Raw genomic sequence first — 15,900 nt, forward strand, 5'->3', positions numbered from 1 at the left:
ACGTAAAATGTTGTATGATTGTTACAGTGGTCTGTTAACGCTGTAGAAGTGAATCCTCCTGGCCTTTAAAAAAATAAAAGAATATCACTTTATTTTTCAAAGCTTTATTTTCAACACAATTTTTCACCTCACACAGGAGGCCTCATCAGGTCCTATTGATCTATGTACATCTTTACTTTTGCTTTCATTGCGGCAGACTTTGTGGTTTTTTGTAGGATAACGTGTGCAGAGTTCACCATAGTTCACCACACGGGCGCAGGATGTTGCACGCAGCATGTTGCACGCAGCATGTTGCACGCGAAGGAGTACCTTGTGGGGGTTGGGAGGGGGTGCCTGGGCGGGGGGATGGGGGGTTGGGGGAATCATGGTTGGAGGGAGTCCTCGCCACTGGGGCTGTGCCAGTTCAAGAAGGCCGGTCCAAATCTAGGAGAGCCGGCTTCAGGCGATCCACGGAAAGGTGCTCCGACTCCGGCATTGGGGATGAACTCCCCTGGCACCCGCAGTGGTGGGGCGTAAACCATTTCAGTAGACAAAGATTGGAGGTCTTCCTTATGAACGATACCGAGGCCCAGCAGGACCCATGGGAGCCTCTCAACCCAGTCAACATAATAGCCTGGAAACCAGACTAATATCTACGCAGTGATTGGTCTACTCAGTATCAAGTCTTAAAGCTCTCAATATCAGTCTTAAAGCCTTGTTTCTGTGAATGTATCAATAAGTCCATCTATAAGTCCATATATGGGCGTATCAATATACTATACAGCTTTTCTAGTAATGTGAGCAGCTTCTGGAAACAAAGCTGACCACAATGTCTGGGTAATTTTGGTCCCTTCACTTTGTTTCTTCTAAGAACACAAAGGTGTTAAACCCACACTGCTCAAGGGAAGCACACGCGTTTAACACCTCAATATAAGGATAGGATAATTCCTTTTAACAGGTTGTTCATGAAAGTCCTTGCGGTCTTGTTTCCAATGAGAACCTGTGAGCAATTAGGGGTTAAGAGTCTTGCTCAGGGACGAATTTCATTTCATCGACACATATGCTGACATGGCCTGGAATCGAACCTGGGGTAACCAGGGCCTCTGGCTCCCTAGGCGGGCTCACTAACAATTCAGCTATGGCCGTCCCTAATATCACTTACTCTTCCTTTAATTCTTGTACCTCTTCCGAGCATCGAGTGTAAAAAGAAAAAGAGCCATAGCGAGCCACTAGCTGAGTTGTGCCAGGCAGAAAACAGTGTTACAGCTAGCTGACTGGCAAACTCTATTTCCCCCACAGCTTCCTCATGTCCTAACGGCTGCAACCACACAACTGACACAGCCCTGGGTAGGCAACGCCGGCCTGTCAGATATCTGCGTTATGAGGAGGAGTGCACTTTTCTAGTTTTATTGTGATTGAAACCTAACCCAATATGGCATCATAGATAAGTCATATATATGTCATACAGTGGCAACTGCAATCTAAGATCCACAATATAAGACCCTGCACTATGAATGGCCTGTGCATGCGTCAGCACTATTATGTATGTGTGGAGACGGGGACCAAAATACATGCTCACTGACAAGAGAGTCCCTCTCAAAAACACCAAGTACCTGACAGTCATGAGAGATGCATGTCTAGAAGGTAGGTCTATAGGCCAAATGAGATGGATTGTATGTTCATGCTTCCTTATACTACTATAAATGACAAGGACTACAAGTTGTTGGAGCTGTATACAATGTCTTTAACATAACCTTTATTTTACATATTTAAGTTTACAATATATGAATTAATCATCAAGGGAACAGGAAAGAAAGTTCAACAGTTGGTGTGTACGTGTTCTACTCTGTATGTTTTCTTTTTTTCAGCTTTTCTAAGTAATGTGAGCAGCTTCTGGAAACAGCTTTGTTTCTTCTAAGAACACAAAGGTGTTAAAACCTCACTGCTCAAGTGAAGCACATGCCTTTAACACGTCAATATATTCCGAGCAGGTATATAACTTTCCAACCACAAATGCTGGTGTGTTGACGTTACTGGCATGTACTGCACTTAGGGAGACCTGTAATGTATGTAGGCATGTAACTTTTATTTTACCAGGAAAATCACATTGAGGTTTGATACCTCTTTTACAAGTGCGACCTGGCCTAAACGAACAGATACATAACAAATGATATGATGTGACTTGATAACGGTTAGGTAAAATCAGCATGAAAAATGATTATGGTGGCTAGGTGAAGTATTACAGACAACATTTTAGCCAGTGTAACCACAAACTCCCCCTCCCCCCTGTATTGTGATACTATAGCCTACCTGGAAGTCACGTGAAGCGTGACGCAGTGCTAGCAGCATACGCACATGCACTTGCTGTTAGAATTCTGTGGTGGAGTTGCAGAGTATGTCCCTACACAGCTGTAATAATAGAAAATACTGATTTCTCACCAATAATCATAGAAGTGCATGCTTAAACCCATCATGTTCAAAGAACAATGTAGCCTGGGTCACTAATATATTTGTTGTCAGTCTCTCGTGACATCATTGCAAGACAAAGCAATCACTTTGGCCAATCACAAACAGCCACCCCTCTTAAGAGGTGGTCTGTCTATGTTTCCACTTAAATAGCCTCGGGAACCCATGCATTTACCACTCAAGAGACAAACTTGAAGAGGATGGCAGCATCAAAGATCATCCTGCATCTCATGTGTCTACTTTTATGGAGAGAAGGTAAAATACCTTAATAATTTTACCAATAATCCAATATTCATTTAACTGAATTCTATTATAGATTCAGGGTGCAGTCACACTAAACTTTAATTCTGCCTATGAGGCGGATTCTGCCAATGCTTTGCAGTGGGAACGGAGCGTTCCCATTGAAAAGCATTGGCAGAATGTGCTGCATAAGCAGAATTTAAATTCGGTGAGATCTCACCCTTATATATATGTCCTTTCTGTTTCCAGTTCATTTTGCTCAGTTATCTGTGCTGGAACCGCGGAAGGATTTCATGACGGCTGATGTTGGAAACAAAGTGACTTTGGAATGTTTCTATGAAGTTGGCAATACTGGTGGTCTGACTGTAGCCTGGTACAAGCAAAGTCTTGGAGATAAACCTGAGCTGTTAGTGGCCCAGAGCGCCTACAGAGAGGAAAATACTTTGTCAGATAAATTTAAGAACGATCCCCGTTTCTCTGTGGTCTCAGGAAATGGAATATATAAACTCAATATCTCGGATGTGCAATTGCCAGACTCTGCCATGTATTACTGTGCATTTGGGCTGTATAGTATAACTAAGTTCCAAGAAGGAATCATGCTCCATGTCAAAGGTTCCTCATCCATCATCCAAGTGATTGTCCAGCATCCTCCAGAGAAGAAGCCTGGAGACTCCATGAATCTGAACTGTACCGTCCACACTGCTGGTACTTACAACTATTCTGTAACCTCACGTAAGGAAATACTGCATGGATGTATTTCCAGGCTAGACGTTGGGCGTAAAGCAGGTAAAATCATTTCATCTTATTTGCAGCATCTCATTACTATAGGCTTATGACAAAGTAAGTATACTTTTATTAAAGAGAATGCAGTTTAAAGGAGAAGTTCACCCAAAAATATATCAATTACACACCCCGAGTAAACTCTCCATGAATGCAAGGCTTCATGTGGTGTGTAATTGATAGATTATTATTATTATTTTTTTTTAACTACTCCTTTTAGAGTCCGGTCTCACCGAACTTTGATTCTGCCTATGCAGCGGATTATGCCAATGCTTTTCAATGGAAACGGAGTGGTTTGTTGCCATTCGTGGGTTTCTGCAAAAAAAGAAAACGCTCCATTCCCATTGAAAAGCATTGGCAGAATCCACCGCATAGGCAGAATCAAAGTTTGGTGTGACCGCACCCTTACAAATGAAATAAAGAGACATTTCATGCTAAAACTCCACAGACAGGACAATGCTTTCCTTGGTGTGTTGCCTGGGCGTGGCACTGGTCATTTCCATCATCCTGCTTATTGTCTTGTCTTCCATGGTATACAAGTTGAAACGGGAAGCATCTATGCATAGTGGTGAGTGAGATACAAAGCATTTTGATTTCAGGGTATCGCAACACTGGTCCTCAGACAGGAAAGGTTCATAACATTATGTATATTTATTATTGTGTATATTTGTTTTAGGACATTCACTTGGTACCTCCATTTCTACTACAAACACAGTAGGTTTTATTTATTTATTTATTCCGTCTTATAAAGTTTTCCACACAGCCCACACAACGGTCTTCTTCCTCTGATCATGATTTCTTCTTATTTTTTCTTTTTCTAATTTTTTTCGCCGCCTTTTTTTATATACAAGGAGCAGAATGAGGACAGCCTCCATTATGCTGCTGTGAATTTCAGCAAGAAGAGACGACCAAGACCACAGAGAAACAACATGGAGAGAGAGACTGTGTATGCTGGTGTTAGACAATAGAACTGGGGCTCTGTAAAGGTCTGTTTTGGGTGTTACAATAATAAAACCAATCACTGTGCCAGATGCCATTGCCTTTAAGAGAAGACTACGCAAGCCATTATCCCCAATGCAATCTTATGCTCTCCTTTGCCTGCCTGCAGTGTTGCCAGGTCTGCTTATTATAAGCCACATTGGGCTTGTGGTAGAATGGTTGTGAGCTTGTAGATCGGCTATTTTCAAATAGCCGACATATATAAATAATGCACATTGTTTAATGGCCGACATATCTAGGTTTGAAGTGCTCATGTGGCCTATTATAGTCGCTTCTTTTGGGCTTGTTTACATATACCTGGTTGCTTATTCCTCTCGCAATTTCTGGCAACCGCAACAGCACACTGTGGGGATTTAACATGGAAACCATACACCCGACGTTTGCTTTCTAAGCTCTAGCCTTTGATTGCCTTTCAATAAAAACACATTTGATGTGTTTTTCAAATGTATCACCTACATGTTACTGATTAGAGAGACTTTTATATTTTTGTAATCAGTTCTTTATTTCCTGCGTAATCAATGAATAAAACTGACATGTGTAATTTGGAGAGCATTGCATTGCATGACGCACAAATTGTCTTCTTTGAATAGACTATCATCTTATATAAACACAATTGACACAAGGAATTGACACTCTCCCTTCTGCTGATTATAGGAAAAATAGAATCACAGAGATTTGTTGAGAAATAGTAGAGAGGGGGAGCCTTTGAATGTTGTGCCGCGCTGTGCGCCCCGGCCGTCTCAAGACATCCATTGCAGGCGGCTCTACCAAACCAAGTTGGCATTGCGTGTGGTTGTAGATTCCACTATAAACTTTCCCAAACGTGTGTTGGCAAAATAATAATTTTGGGGATAATGCAACAACACGCCCACGGCCACACCTCCAGGCGCAAATAGTGGAGTCGGCATAATGAATAGCGGGTATAGCGGCCGCAAAATACTATTTAGGGACAGTGCCAGCTCCCTTATCCCTAATAGTGGGAAGTAAATCACGGGTAGTGGGCAGTGGGTGCGGGTTTAGCAGTGGCAAAAATAGGGCCCCTGATCTACTGTCCACTGCTATCTACAGTACATGGGACTCAGCACCCATACACTTATGACAGAGACACACAAAAAAAAGGTACTAGTTTTTTTTGTGCAGTTCGCTGGCTCATTTAAAACGGCCCTGAAAATTCACCTTTCAGGAGGCCAAAAGAGGAGGTAGTACCATTTTCTCGTCAGAAAGACGACCCCCCCCCCTGCTTGATTCTCATTCCCCCACCCCCATTGTTTGTACATATATTGTTATTTTTGTCTGCATTGTTTGTTGTGATATAGTGATATTTGAACTGTTTGGTGTTACTATATATGACTATGAATTGAATACCAAGGACCTCAATGGAAACAAAACCGCAAGGGCTTTTTTGGACAGACCTTTTAGTCAAAGTATTTTAAATGTAATTGTGCTGTTTTTCATTTTTTGCCTAATAAAATCTTTGTGTCCACAAAGAGCATTTTATGAGTGCGTGGAGGAGCACAGTATTTATTGATGCCTGCAATTTTCAAACCTATAGCAACTATTGCTGTGCTCAAACACCCTCATCAGAATCAGAATCTTTATTGTCACTTTACAAGTAACATGGGTGAAATTCTTAATTGTGCAGGCCCTCAATGCAGTTAAAAGATAGATACAGAATCTATGTGCGTTATTAGCACAAAATAGCCTAACTGAAACAACAGCAACCATGGACTCATTATTGTGGTAACGATTCAATGTCAGGTCATAAATGACCGGGTTGTCAGATAATTTGACATTTATTTTTGTCTCACAAAATGCGTTAATTTCCTGAAGATTAAAAAGCATTTCTCTTATTTCAATTGCATTTTTGAATTTGCAATTTCATTTTAATTATGGCACGTATTCGCTTCCATAGTCAGACTCAGTTGGAGGAGCAAATGACAGGTGCTCTTCTCCAAAAGCTACGCTATTTTCATCTTGAATCGGCCAGAGTGCTACGCCATAAAATGGTAGTCGCAGAGAGCGTGATGCTCGGGCACTGGAAAGAGGAATGCCCCGATGCATCTTTACCATAGAAATGCAACGTAGGAGTTATATCCAATCTGTACCACTATATAAAAGTGAGATGAGTGTGAATAATTTGGAAAATATATCATTGAAAGCCTCTCCTTTAATGACGAAAGTGATAAGTTGTATACATTCTCAAATGTTCATTAACATCCTTAATATTAGCAAGAAAGCATTTTGGGCAGAGGATTTTGGGTGCCAGCTGGATCATGTGGCAAAGAATTATATTAAATGCAAAGAAAATCACATGTTCCAATATAACTCATGAGACACAATACAAGATTATTAATTGGTTACTCCAGCTATACGTTGTAAATATGATCCTACGTGTTCTGGGCAATGCTTGAAATATAAAACCATGCAGTGCTGGTACATACAGTTAACAAAAAAAAAGTTTTTTAGTTCAAAGGGAGATAATGGAAGTTTTTGGGACAGAGACACCCTAAAACCAATTAACTTTATACTGGGCTGGGATTCTGATTACGAATCAAGGTATAAATATATTCTAGTTATTGCTTTGTATGCCGCATGGCTTTCAATTTAGCAAAAGTGGTTAGATGAGGATCCCCATTATATTAAATGGTATGAAAATCGCACCTTTTACAAAGCCAAAGGCTGCCGACTCCTGCATATCAATGGTCCAAGAGTGACCTGTTAAGTACCATAGAGGAGGCATAGGCTACTGTCAGATATCCTGAGGAGTCCAAAAGAGAATTGATAATTAGTCCAGTAATTAAAGGGCAGAGGTTGGACCAAATTGTATTATTTTGTTTCTCAACTGATTTTGACTGGAAATTAGGTCTACTAGCCAGGATAAAAAATCTACCTTGATCTGCTCACTGCTAATACCCTAAATCCAAGATGGCCGCCATTGTGAGTATTCAATTCCAAAAATTGGCATATCTTCCAAACTAATAGAGCTATGAATGTAAACAAAGTGTCTAATCCTATGTTTTTGAGGTCAGGGAATTGATTAGAAGCATTCTTAATAAGACTGAGATTTTATTTGGTAACTTAACTTACATTTTATTGCCATTTACAGGTGAAATCACAAAACTTAATGCAGTAAGTAAAACATAAAGAAAATAAAAGGCACATTGAAAGGCACAGGTGTTTTCAAAACTTGACCGTGACCTCCTGATTGCATTACACATAACTTAAATCATCTAGAAAACTCAAAATACCTATAATCTACTCCAATTTAATGTAACCACATCATGTAGAGACATGTAGAGAGATATGTAGAACCTTCACTGTATCATTGGTGCAGGTGATTTCAACACCCAGACAGTCTATCATCTAGAAGCTCTTCACTGTTCACTTCAACATTGGTGCAGGTGATTCCCTTACACTGACCACAAACCAGGGTGCACAGCAGTCCATTTTTGCGACAGGAACAGGTGTTTTTGTCGCACTTGCCGTGGCAGTTGCATTTGACTAGCTTCAGCAAGGCTGCTGGAGCAGCATCCCTCTGCATCCTCACTGGCTTGAGATTCTCCACATGTTGGCCTTTGTGGAGCAACCATCCCCACTTGGTTGGATCAAGAATATTGCCTAGCCAGGTTTGTACCTGGTGGTACACTTGGTAACTATGGTACTTGGCTGCATCGCAAGTAGGTGGGAGAGATTCAGGAGGCAGATAGACCAACCTGGACGCGACCTTGCTACTGAACCTGGCTGCTATTTCAAAGTCAAGGCTATTCCCAGGCTTACAGTTGTACAGGACTTCTAGAGCGGCCTGGGCATGCTTGCTGACATCATCGTGGCTTTGATTTGGCTTCATGAATAAGCTTCATGAGGAACATTAAGGCGGTTGGTGGTCTGACATGAGGTCGGGGGTTTGAACAGTCGACAAGTCTGATATGGTTGATGTCCACCCCAGCATGTGGAGAAGTCAACAGGGCCATGAGAGAAGTGACCGGCCTTCAAGACATCAAGGAAGCAGTGGTCCACAAGGACAGGGCAGCTGCTAGGATGACCAGAGACGCCAAGGATGTGCAGATGATCCTGAACTACTTCTCTGAACGAAAACCTTTCTCCCGGGATTCGAGGGAACGACATAGTCTGTCATCTGGAGTCGTAGCTGACAAGTCTGTGAATGTAGAAAGAGCAGAGTCAGTTGGTCATGCCATACTGAAATCTATGCAGGGCAAATCGGTAGCAGAGCACACGTTCCGCAAGAGAGATCAGGTCACCACACTTGCTGGATCAACTTACATTGCCATTGAAGGAGAACGCCTGGAGATTGACCCGAAGCAATAGCGTCTTGTTGTGGCAGGAACAGGGACTGTTGACACAAGAACCTTGTTCACATACGAGTTGTCAGCTTACCCCACAGCTCTGTTTGACAACAGTCTACTGATGCGTCCACCAGACAAGGCCAGTCTCCAGACAGGTCTGGTGAAGAAGGTACCATCCTGTGTAGTAAGTCAATGTCCAGATGATGTCGTGTACGTCCTTGATGGTGGTGCACTCTTGCAACTTGTCGTATTTGATGGTTATGGAAGTGGTCCCTCTACCAAGGATGAAGCACACCAGAGACGTTCCAGGTCAAACAACATCGGAGCAGAAGTTGACTTCAAGCCAGAAATGCAGCTGACCATGAAGAAGAAGGCATTCCTCGCAAACCCCAGGAATAAGCAGAAGTTCCTGTACTTCATTGGCAGTGAGCTGGAGAAAGCTGGAGTTGAACTCTACCACAGTGCTGGTGATGCTGACTACGACATTGTGTCAACAGCATGTACAATGGCCAAGAGGAGATCAGTGGCAGTGGTTGGGGACGACACCGACCTGCTGGTCCTGCTGCTGCACCATCTCAGTCCCAGCCATCATGTCATCTTCCTACAGACAGCCAGCAAGATCCTCAACATCCGGATCCTACAAGATAATCTAGCCCCTAACCTTACTGCATCATTGCTCTTCCTACATGCCATCACAGGGTGTGATACGACGTCAAGGCCGTACAGCATAGGGAAGGAGGTCATGGCAATGAGCAAATGCCATCAGCTCAAGGACCCCGCCAGCTTATTCATGAAGTCAAAGCTACGATGATGTCAACAAGCATGGCCAGGCCGCTCTAGAAGTCCTGTACAACTGTAAGCCTGGGAATAGCCTTGACTTTGAAATAGCAGCCAGGTTCAGTAGCAAGGTCGCGTCCAGGTTGGTCTATCTGCCTCCTGAATCTCTCCCACCTACTTGCGATGCAGCCAAGTACCATAGTTACCGAGTGTACCACCAGGTACAAACCTGGCTAGGCAATATTCTTGATCCAACCAAGTGGGGATGGTTGCTCCACAAAGGCCAACATGTGGAGAATCTCAAGCCAGTGAGGATGCAGAGGGATGCTGCTCCAGCAGCCCTGCTGAAGCTAGTCAAATGCAACTGCCACGGCAAGTGCGACAAAAACACCTGTTCCTTTCGCAAGAATGGACTGCTGTGCACCCTGGCTTGTGGTCAGTGTAAGGGAATCACCTGCACCGATGTTGAAGTGAACAGTGAAGAGCTTCTAGATGATTAGACTGTCTGGGTGTTGAAATCACCTGCACCAATGATGCAGTGAAGGTTCTACATATCTCTCTACATGTCTCTACATGATGTGGTTAAATTAAGTTGGAGTAGATTATAGGTATTTTGAGTTTTCTAGATGATTTAAGTTATGTGTAATGCAATCAGGAGGTCACAGTCAAGCTTTGAAAACACCTATGCCTTTCAATGTGCCTTTTATTTTCTTTATGTTTTACTTACTGCATTTAGTTTTGTGATTTCACCTGTAAATGGCAATAAAATGTAAGTTAAGTTACCAAATAAAATCTCAGTCTTATTAAAAATGCTTCTAATGAATTCTCTGACCTCAAACATAGGATTAGACACTTTGTTTACATTCATAGCTCTATTAGTTTGGATGATATGCCATTTTTTGGAATTGAATACTCACAATGGCGGCCATCTTGGATTTAGGGTATTAGCAGTGAGCAGATCAAGGTAGATTTTTTATCCTGGCTAGTAGACCTAATTTCCAGTCAAAATCAGTTGAGAAACAAAATAATACAATTTGGTCCAACCTGAGTGGATTTTTTTACTTTAATTACTGGACTAAATGGTCCTGAGATTCATGAATTAAATTGCAGAGGTGAGTAACTAAGTACATGTACTCAAGTACTGTACTTAAGTACAATTTTGAGGCATTTGTACTTTACTCGAGTATTTCCAATTTCCAATACTTTTACTTCTATTCCACTACATCTCAGAGGCAAATATTGTACTTTTATTCCACTACAATTATTTGAAAACTTTAGTTACACGTTACTTTGTAGATTTGAATTATTATTACAAAACATACAGTAACCACTTCAACCCAAGTACATTTTGAAATCCGGACTTTTAATTGTATTTCTACATTGCAGTATTGATACTTTTACTTAAGTAAAACATTTGAGTACTTTTTTCCACCACTGAAGAGTAGAGTAAAGTGTGTAAAAGTTGCAGTATCTAAATACTCTGTTACAAGTAAAAGTCCTGCATTCATATTTTTACCTAAAAGTACAAAGGTATTGGCATCAAAATATACTTACAGTACCAATTAAGTAAAATTTTGAAAATTTGTCACACTTTTTGGAAAACAGCCAATGTAATAGTCGTTGTGATGCGTCACTTTGTGAGCTTTTAAATTTGCTGTTTTTGAATAGCTGAAATATAAAACAGGGCATAAGAGGTTAATGTGTGTTTTGCATTAATAATCTAAATCTACAAAGTTGTAACTAAAGCTAAGAAATAATTGTAAGTAAAGTAAAAAGTACAAAATTTGCCTCTGATATGTAGTGGAGAACCATAAAGTATCATATCATATTTCTCAATCTCCACACAAGCCCTGGTGTTCTCTTCTGCCGAATATAATACTGCGCCCCAGTCTGGAGTAGAAGCCCACATGTGAAGAAGGTTGATCCTATCATCATGCAACAATGGCCTTCGGCTTCAGATCATAACCGGCTGCCTGAAGCCCACCCCTGTGTCCTACCTGCCAGTCCTAGCGGGAATTGCCCCGGCCGGTCTCCGACGAGAGGCCGCTACCCTCGCACTTGCAAGGAAAGCCCAAGAACATGACTGGCATATCCTGCACGAAACAACAACTAAGGCAGCGCCCCAGGACTCAAGTCCCGTCACCCCTACAGGACAGCACAAGAGATGCTTGGTTCCATCCCTAAGGACCTGTCTACAAGGGCATGGCTAGCAACTTCCTGGAAGCAGGAATAAGAGTCGGCTGAACCACACGTCTGCACCATCACATCCAAGACCCGGAGTCGAAGGAGAACATCTACCACGCCGGCATTGGACCCTGCTGAACCGCCTCCGTACTGGGGTTGGTCGCTTTAAAGCGTGAGCAGACTGCCGACCATATAATCACCACCTGTCCTCTGTACAGACCTCCTTCAGAGGCTGGCCTCTTCCAAGTGGGACCAGAGACGAGAGCGTGGCTTTGCGACACTGAGCTGGACATATGACGACGATACACGAAAGAAGAAGAAGTATCATAAATGTAAATACACAATTAAAGTAAAAGTACCTCAAAATTTAACTTAAGTAAATGTACTTAAAGGTGGCCGTGTGGGGGTTTAAAGATCCAATCTGAACCCTCCCAAGTTGCTCATAGGACGGTCACACACACAGGTTGTTTATGTAGGATATCAGGTGCAGTTGCGGTGGATACATTTTTTTTTATATTAAAATGAATTATTTTTATAATGATTTTATTATTTTCTTTTTAAAATATTGGACTGTGTGTGTGTGTGAGTGTGAGTGTGAGTGTGAGTGTGAGTGTGAGTGTGTGTGTGTGTGTTGCCAGGCGAGGCGAGGCGAGGCAAGGCGCAGCGCGGGGCAGCTCAGGAGCGCAGCTAGCTGTGAGAAAAAACACTCCGAATTGATTCTCAACAATTGCCAGTCAGCATATGCTCATAAAAAACGTATATGCAAAAATGTATATGAAAATGTACGGATTCATTGTAATGTGTAACTTTATTTAATATCAAAATGATATAGACTACTAATATAATAACATCTATTTTTTTTAAATTGTGTAGTGTGTACACTACACAATTGTTTAAGATAATCTGATAAGAGAATCTTAAAAGATTATCCTGTAGAGTGATGCTACCAGATTTCAAAATCGTTTAAGACAAAAAAAAAAAAATCCTGTAGTGTAAGGCCAGCTTTAGTTACTTTACATCACTGTCTATGCTGCTTTAAGCTGTAATCTGTAATGTTATTGATTATTAAACAAAGACAACTTCCACATTTTGGAGGAGAGGGGCATCATGTGTATGATCTGGGAGTGGAGGGGAACCAAGAAACAGGGTTTGTTCGTCTCATGTTTCTGAGGGTTATTGGGCATTACACTTTAGAGCACAGGTAACGAACCTTTTCAAGCCCAAGAGCACATTTTATTGTGGGATCCCACTAATGTTATAGTTAGGTTTTTTTTGGACCCTAACTAGTCCTTCATACTTTTAGCTACAAACTCCGTTCCAACTCTACAACGTTTGGCCTACTTAGGACATGTTGGCTACCATTTGGATTTTTGAAATAATTTGTACTTTTAGAGATATTTCACTTTGAATTGCTAAAAAAATCCCATTCATTTCAATGGGGAAATTTGTACTTTTAGCTAGAAACTCCGTTCCAACTCTATAACGTTCAGCATACTTAGGACATATTGGCTACCATTTGAATTTTTGAAATAATTTGTACTTTTAGAGATATTTCACTTTTAATTGCTTAAAAAACCCATTAATTTCAATGGAGAAAGGCCATTTAGCTACAATGGAGCCTAGCAACTGCTTATTATACCCTAGCAACACCATATTAGAGCCTAGCAACCACCTATTAGACCCTAGCAACCACCTTTTAGACCCTAGCAACCACCGTTTTACCCTAGCAACCACCTGTTTTACCCTAGCAACCGCATATTAGACCATATAAACTGCATATTGGAACTAGCAATCACTGTTTTACCCTAACAAAACCTACATTTTACACTATTCGACACTGTCAACACTATCAAAACATTTAACACTTTAACACCTTTCAAACCCTTCAAACCTTTCAAACCTTTCAAACCTTTCATACCTTTCAAACCTTTCATACTTAAACCTTAAACCTTTCAAACCTTAAACCTTTCAAACCTTTCAAACCTTTCATACCTTTCAAACCTTTCAAACCCTTCAAACCTTAAACCTTTCAAACCCTTCAACCCTTCAAACCTTAAACCTTTCAAACCCTTCAAACCTTAAACTTTTCGAACCTTTCAAACCTTTCACATCTTTCAAACCTTTAGAACATTTCAAACCTTTCAAACCTTTCAAACCTTAAACCATTCAAACCTATAACACTACTAACACTATCAATACTCAATACCAGCAACATTCTTAGCGATCCCACACTGTTTCTTCAGGAACAGTACTTTCTAGTTTCCAATTGTAAGCCATGATCTACCATTAAAATATGTTTAAAAAAAAAACACTTGTCACGATTGCAATTTCTGACAGGCTCAATGCATGTGCATACATCCACACAAAGACTAGTAGTTTAAATAAGAATAAAGATGATAGATAGTTATATAATCAATGCCTAAATATTAATAAAAACGTATTAGAAATATGAATATATTATACATTATTAGTAATCATTAATAATAAATTAGAAACATTTTCACATTTACAGATATTCTGTTCAAATGACAAAAATGCATGACCATATATTTGCACAGATATGGTGACAGATACAATACTCTCAGGATCAGCCCACCTTTAATGAGACTTCTGTGACTGCACATTATCTGCAAGCCTTTTGAAATCTGGTTGATACTTAGTGAATGCCAGTCTGAGGCAGTCATTAAGATGTGAGTCAGTCATACAAGTTCTAAACTTGGATTTTATTATTTTCAAGTAGGCATGCAGCTTAAGTGCACAAGACACAATCAGGGGATACTTCACAAGTGACCAAAAGTCCAGGTTTCTACCTCTGCCCTCCAGTTGGTAGTCAGTTACTACAGTTAGTAGTTCAAAAATCTCTATTTCAACACCTGTAGTTAATGCAAACACATCCTAAATTTTAACTGACAGCTGTTCAATGTCAATACTGAGGAAAGGGTTTGATACAAAAGCAGCTACTTAACTCATGCCTTGTACCTCAACAAATCTACGGCCACATTCTGATTTCAGTTTGTTCAATTGGGCATATAATTGTTCGGGATGAAAAGCAGTTGTCTGTGAGGTTTTGTGACACCTTTTCAAGATTTGGGAAGTGTGTCAGCCTTGCATGTTTTATCTGAGAGCTCCACCAATCGAGCTTTCTTTTGAATGTGTTGACTGCACTGATCATCTGACCAATGCCTCTGTCCTTCCCTTGCAATTCTCAGTTAAGGTTGTTTAGTTTTGCTGTCAGGTCCGTAAGAAAACCCAAGTCCAATAACCAAGCATCGTCAGTCATCAATGATCTGCTCATACTCCTCGTCCCTCGACTTCAGAAAAATGATGATCTCTGGCAGAGATCCAAAGCTTGGGTAGACAACCCGGCCTGGCGGAGATTGGCAGAGATCTGCGCTCTGAGGAGGACCATTAAGATTAAGGCAGTCCATCATTTCTATATGGCTCAGCCCTTTAGTAACTCTTGCCTTAATTTCTCATACATCACTGGCAATGTCATAGAGTGAATAATGCCATTTAGTTTGTCACAGAATGCACAGGGCCAATGGTTAAGCAGCCTGACTATGGTTTACTTTATATTGTGAGTTTTATAGTCGCTGTGATTTCGATTATGCTTGCTGTGTTTTTATTGATTACTGTGTTATATTTGACTTGATGGACAATGAACTTGTATGCCACAGTATTGTTCACCTGTCAGGTGCTGTGACAGAGGCGTGTGCATCAGACTGATATCAAGGCATTCATTCTGAATGGTTAGTGAGCCCGCCTAGGGAGCCAGAGGCCCTGGTTGCCCTAGGTTCGATTCCAGGCCAGGTCAGCATATGTGTCGATGAAATGAAATTTGTCCCTGAGCAAGAATCTTAATTGCCCTAATTGCTCACAGGTTCTCATTGGAAACAAGACCGCAAGGACTTTCATGAACGACCTGTTAAAAGGAATTATCCTTATCCTTATTCGCCAGTAAAACTCCACGCCCATATAAAACGGACATCAGGTTCCTACCTCGGCTCGGGCTCTCTCTCTCGCCACCCAGACAGTTGCCTGTTGCCGTCGGGTCACGCCAGACCAGACCTCCTCTTCTCCCTACATGTTGTAGGCAAGATCTCCTCTTCTCTCCACGCTGCGCACGTGGACCAGACCTCTTCTCTTCGCCACACCGTGGGTCGGAATCGGA

The sequence above is a fragment of the Gymnoscopelus microlampas genome, assembly GCF_963454915.1.
Source record: "Gymnoscopelus microlampas genome assembly, chromosome: 19".
NCBI classification, from domain to species: Eukaryota; Metazoa; Chordata; class Actinopteri; order Myctophiformes; family Myctophidae; genus Gymnoscopelus; species Gymnoscopelus microlampas.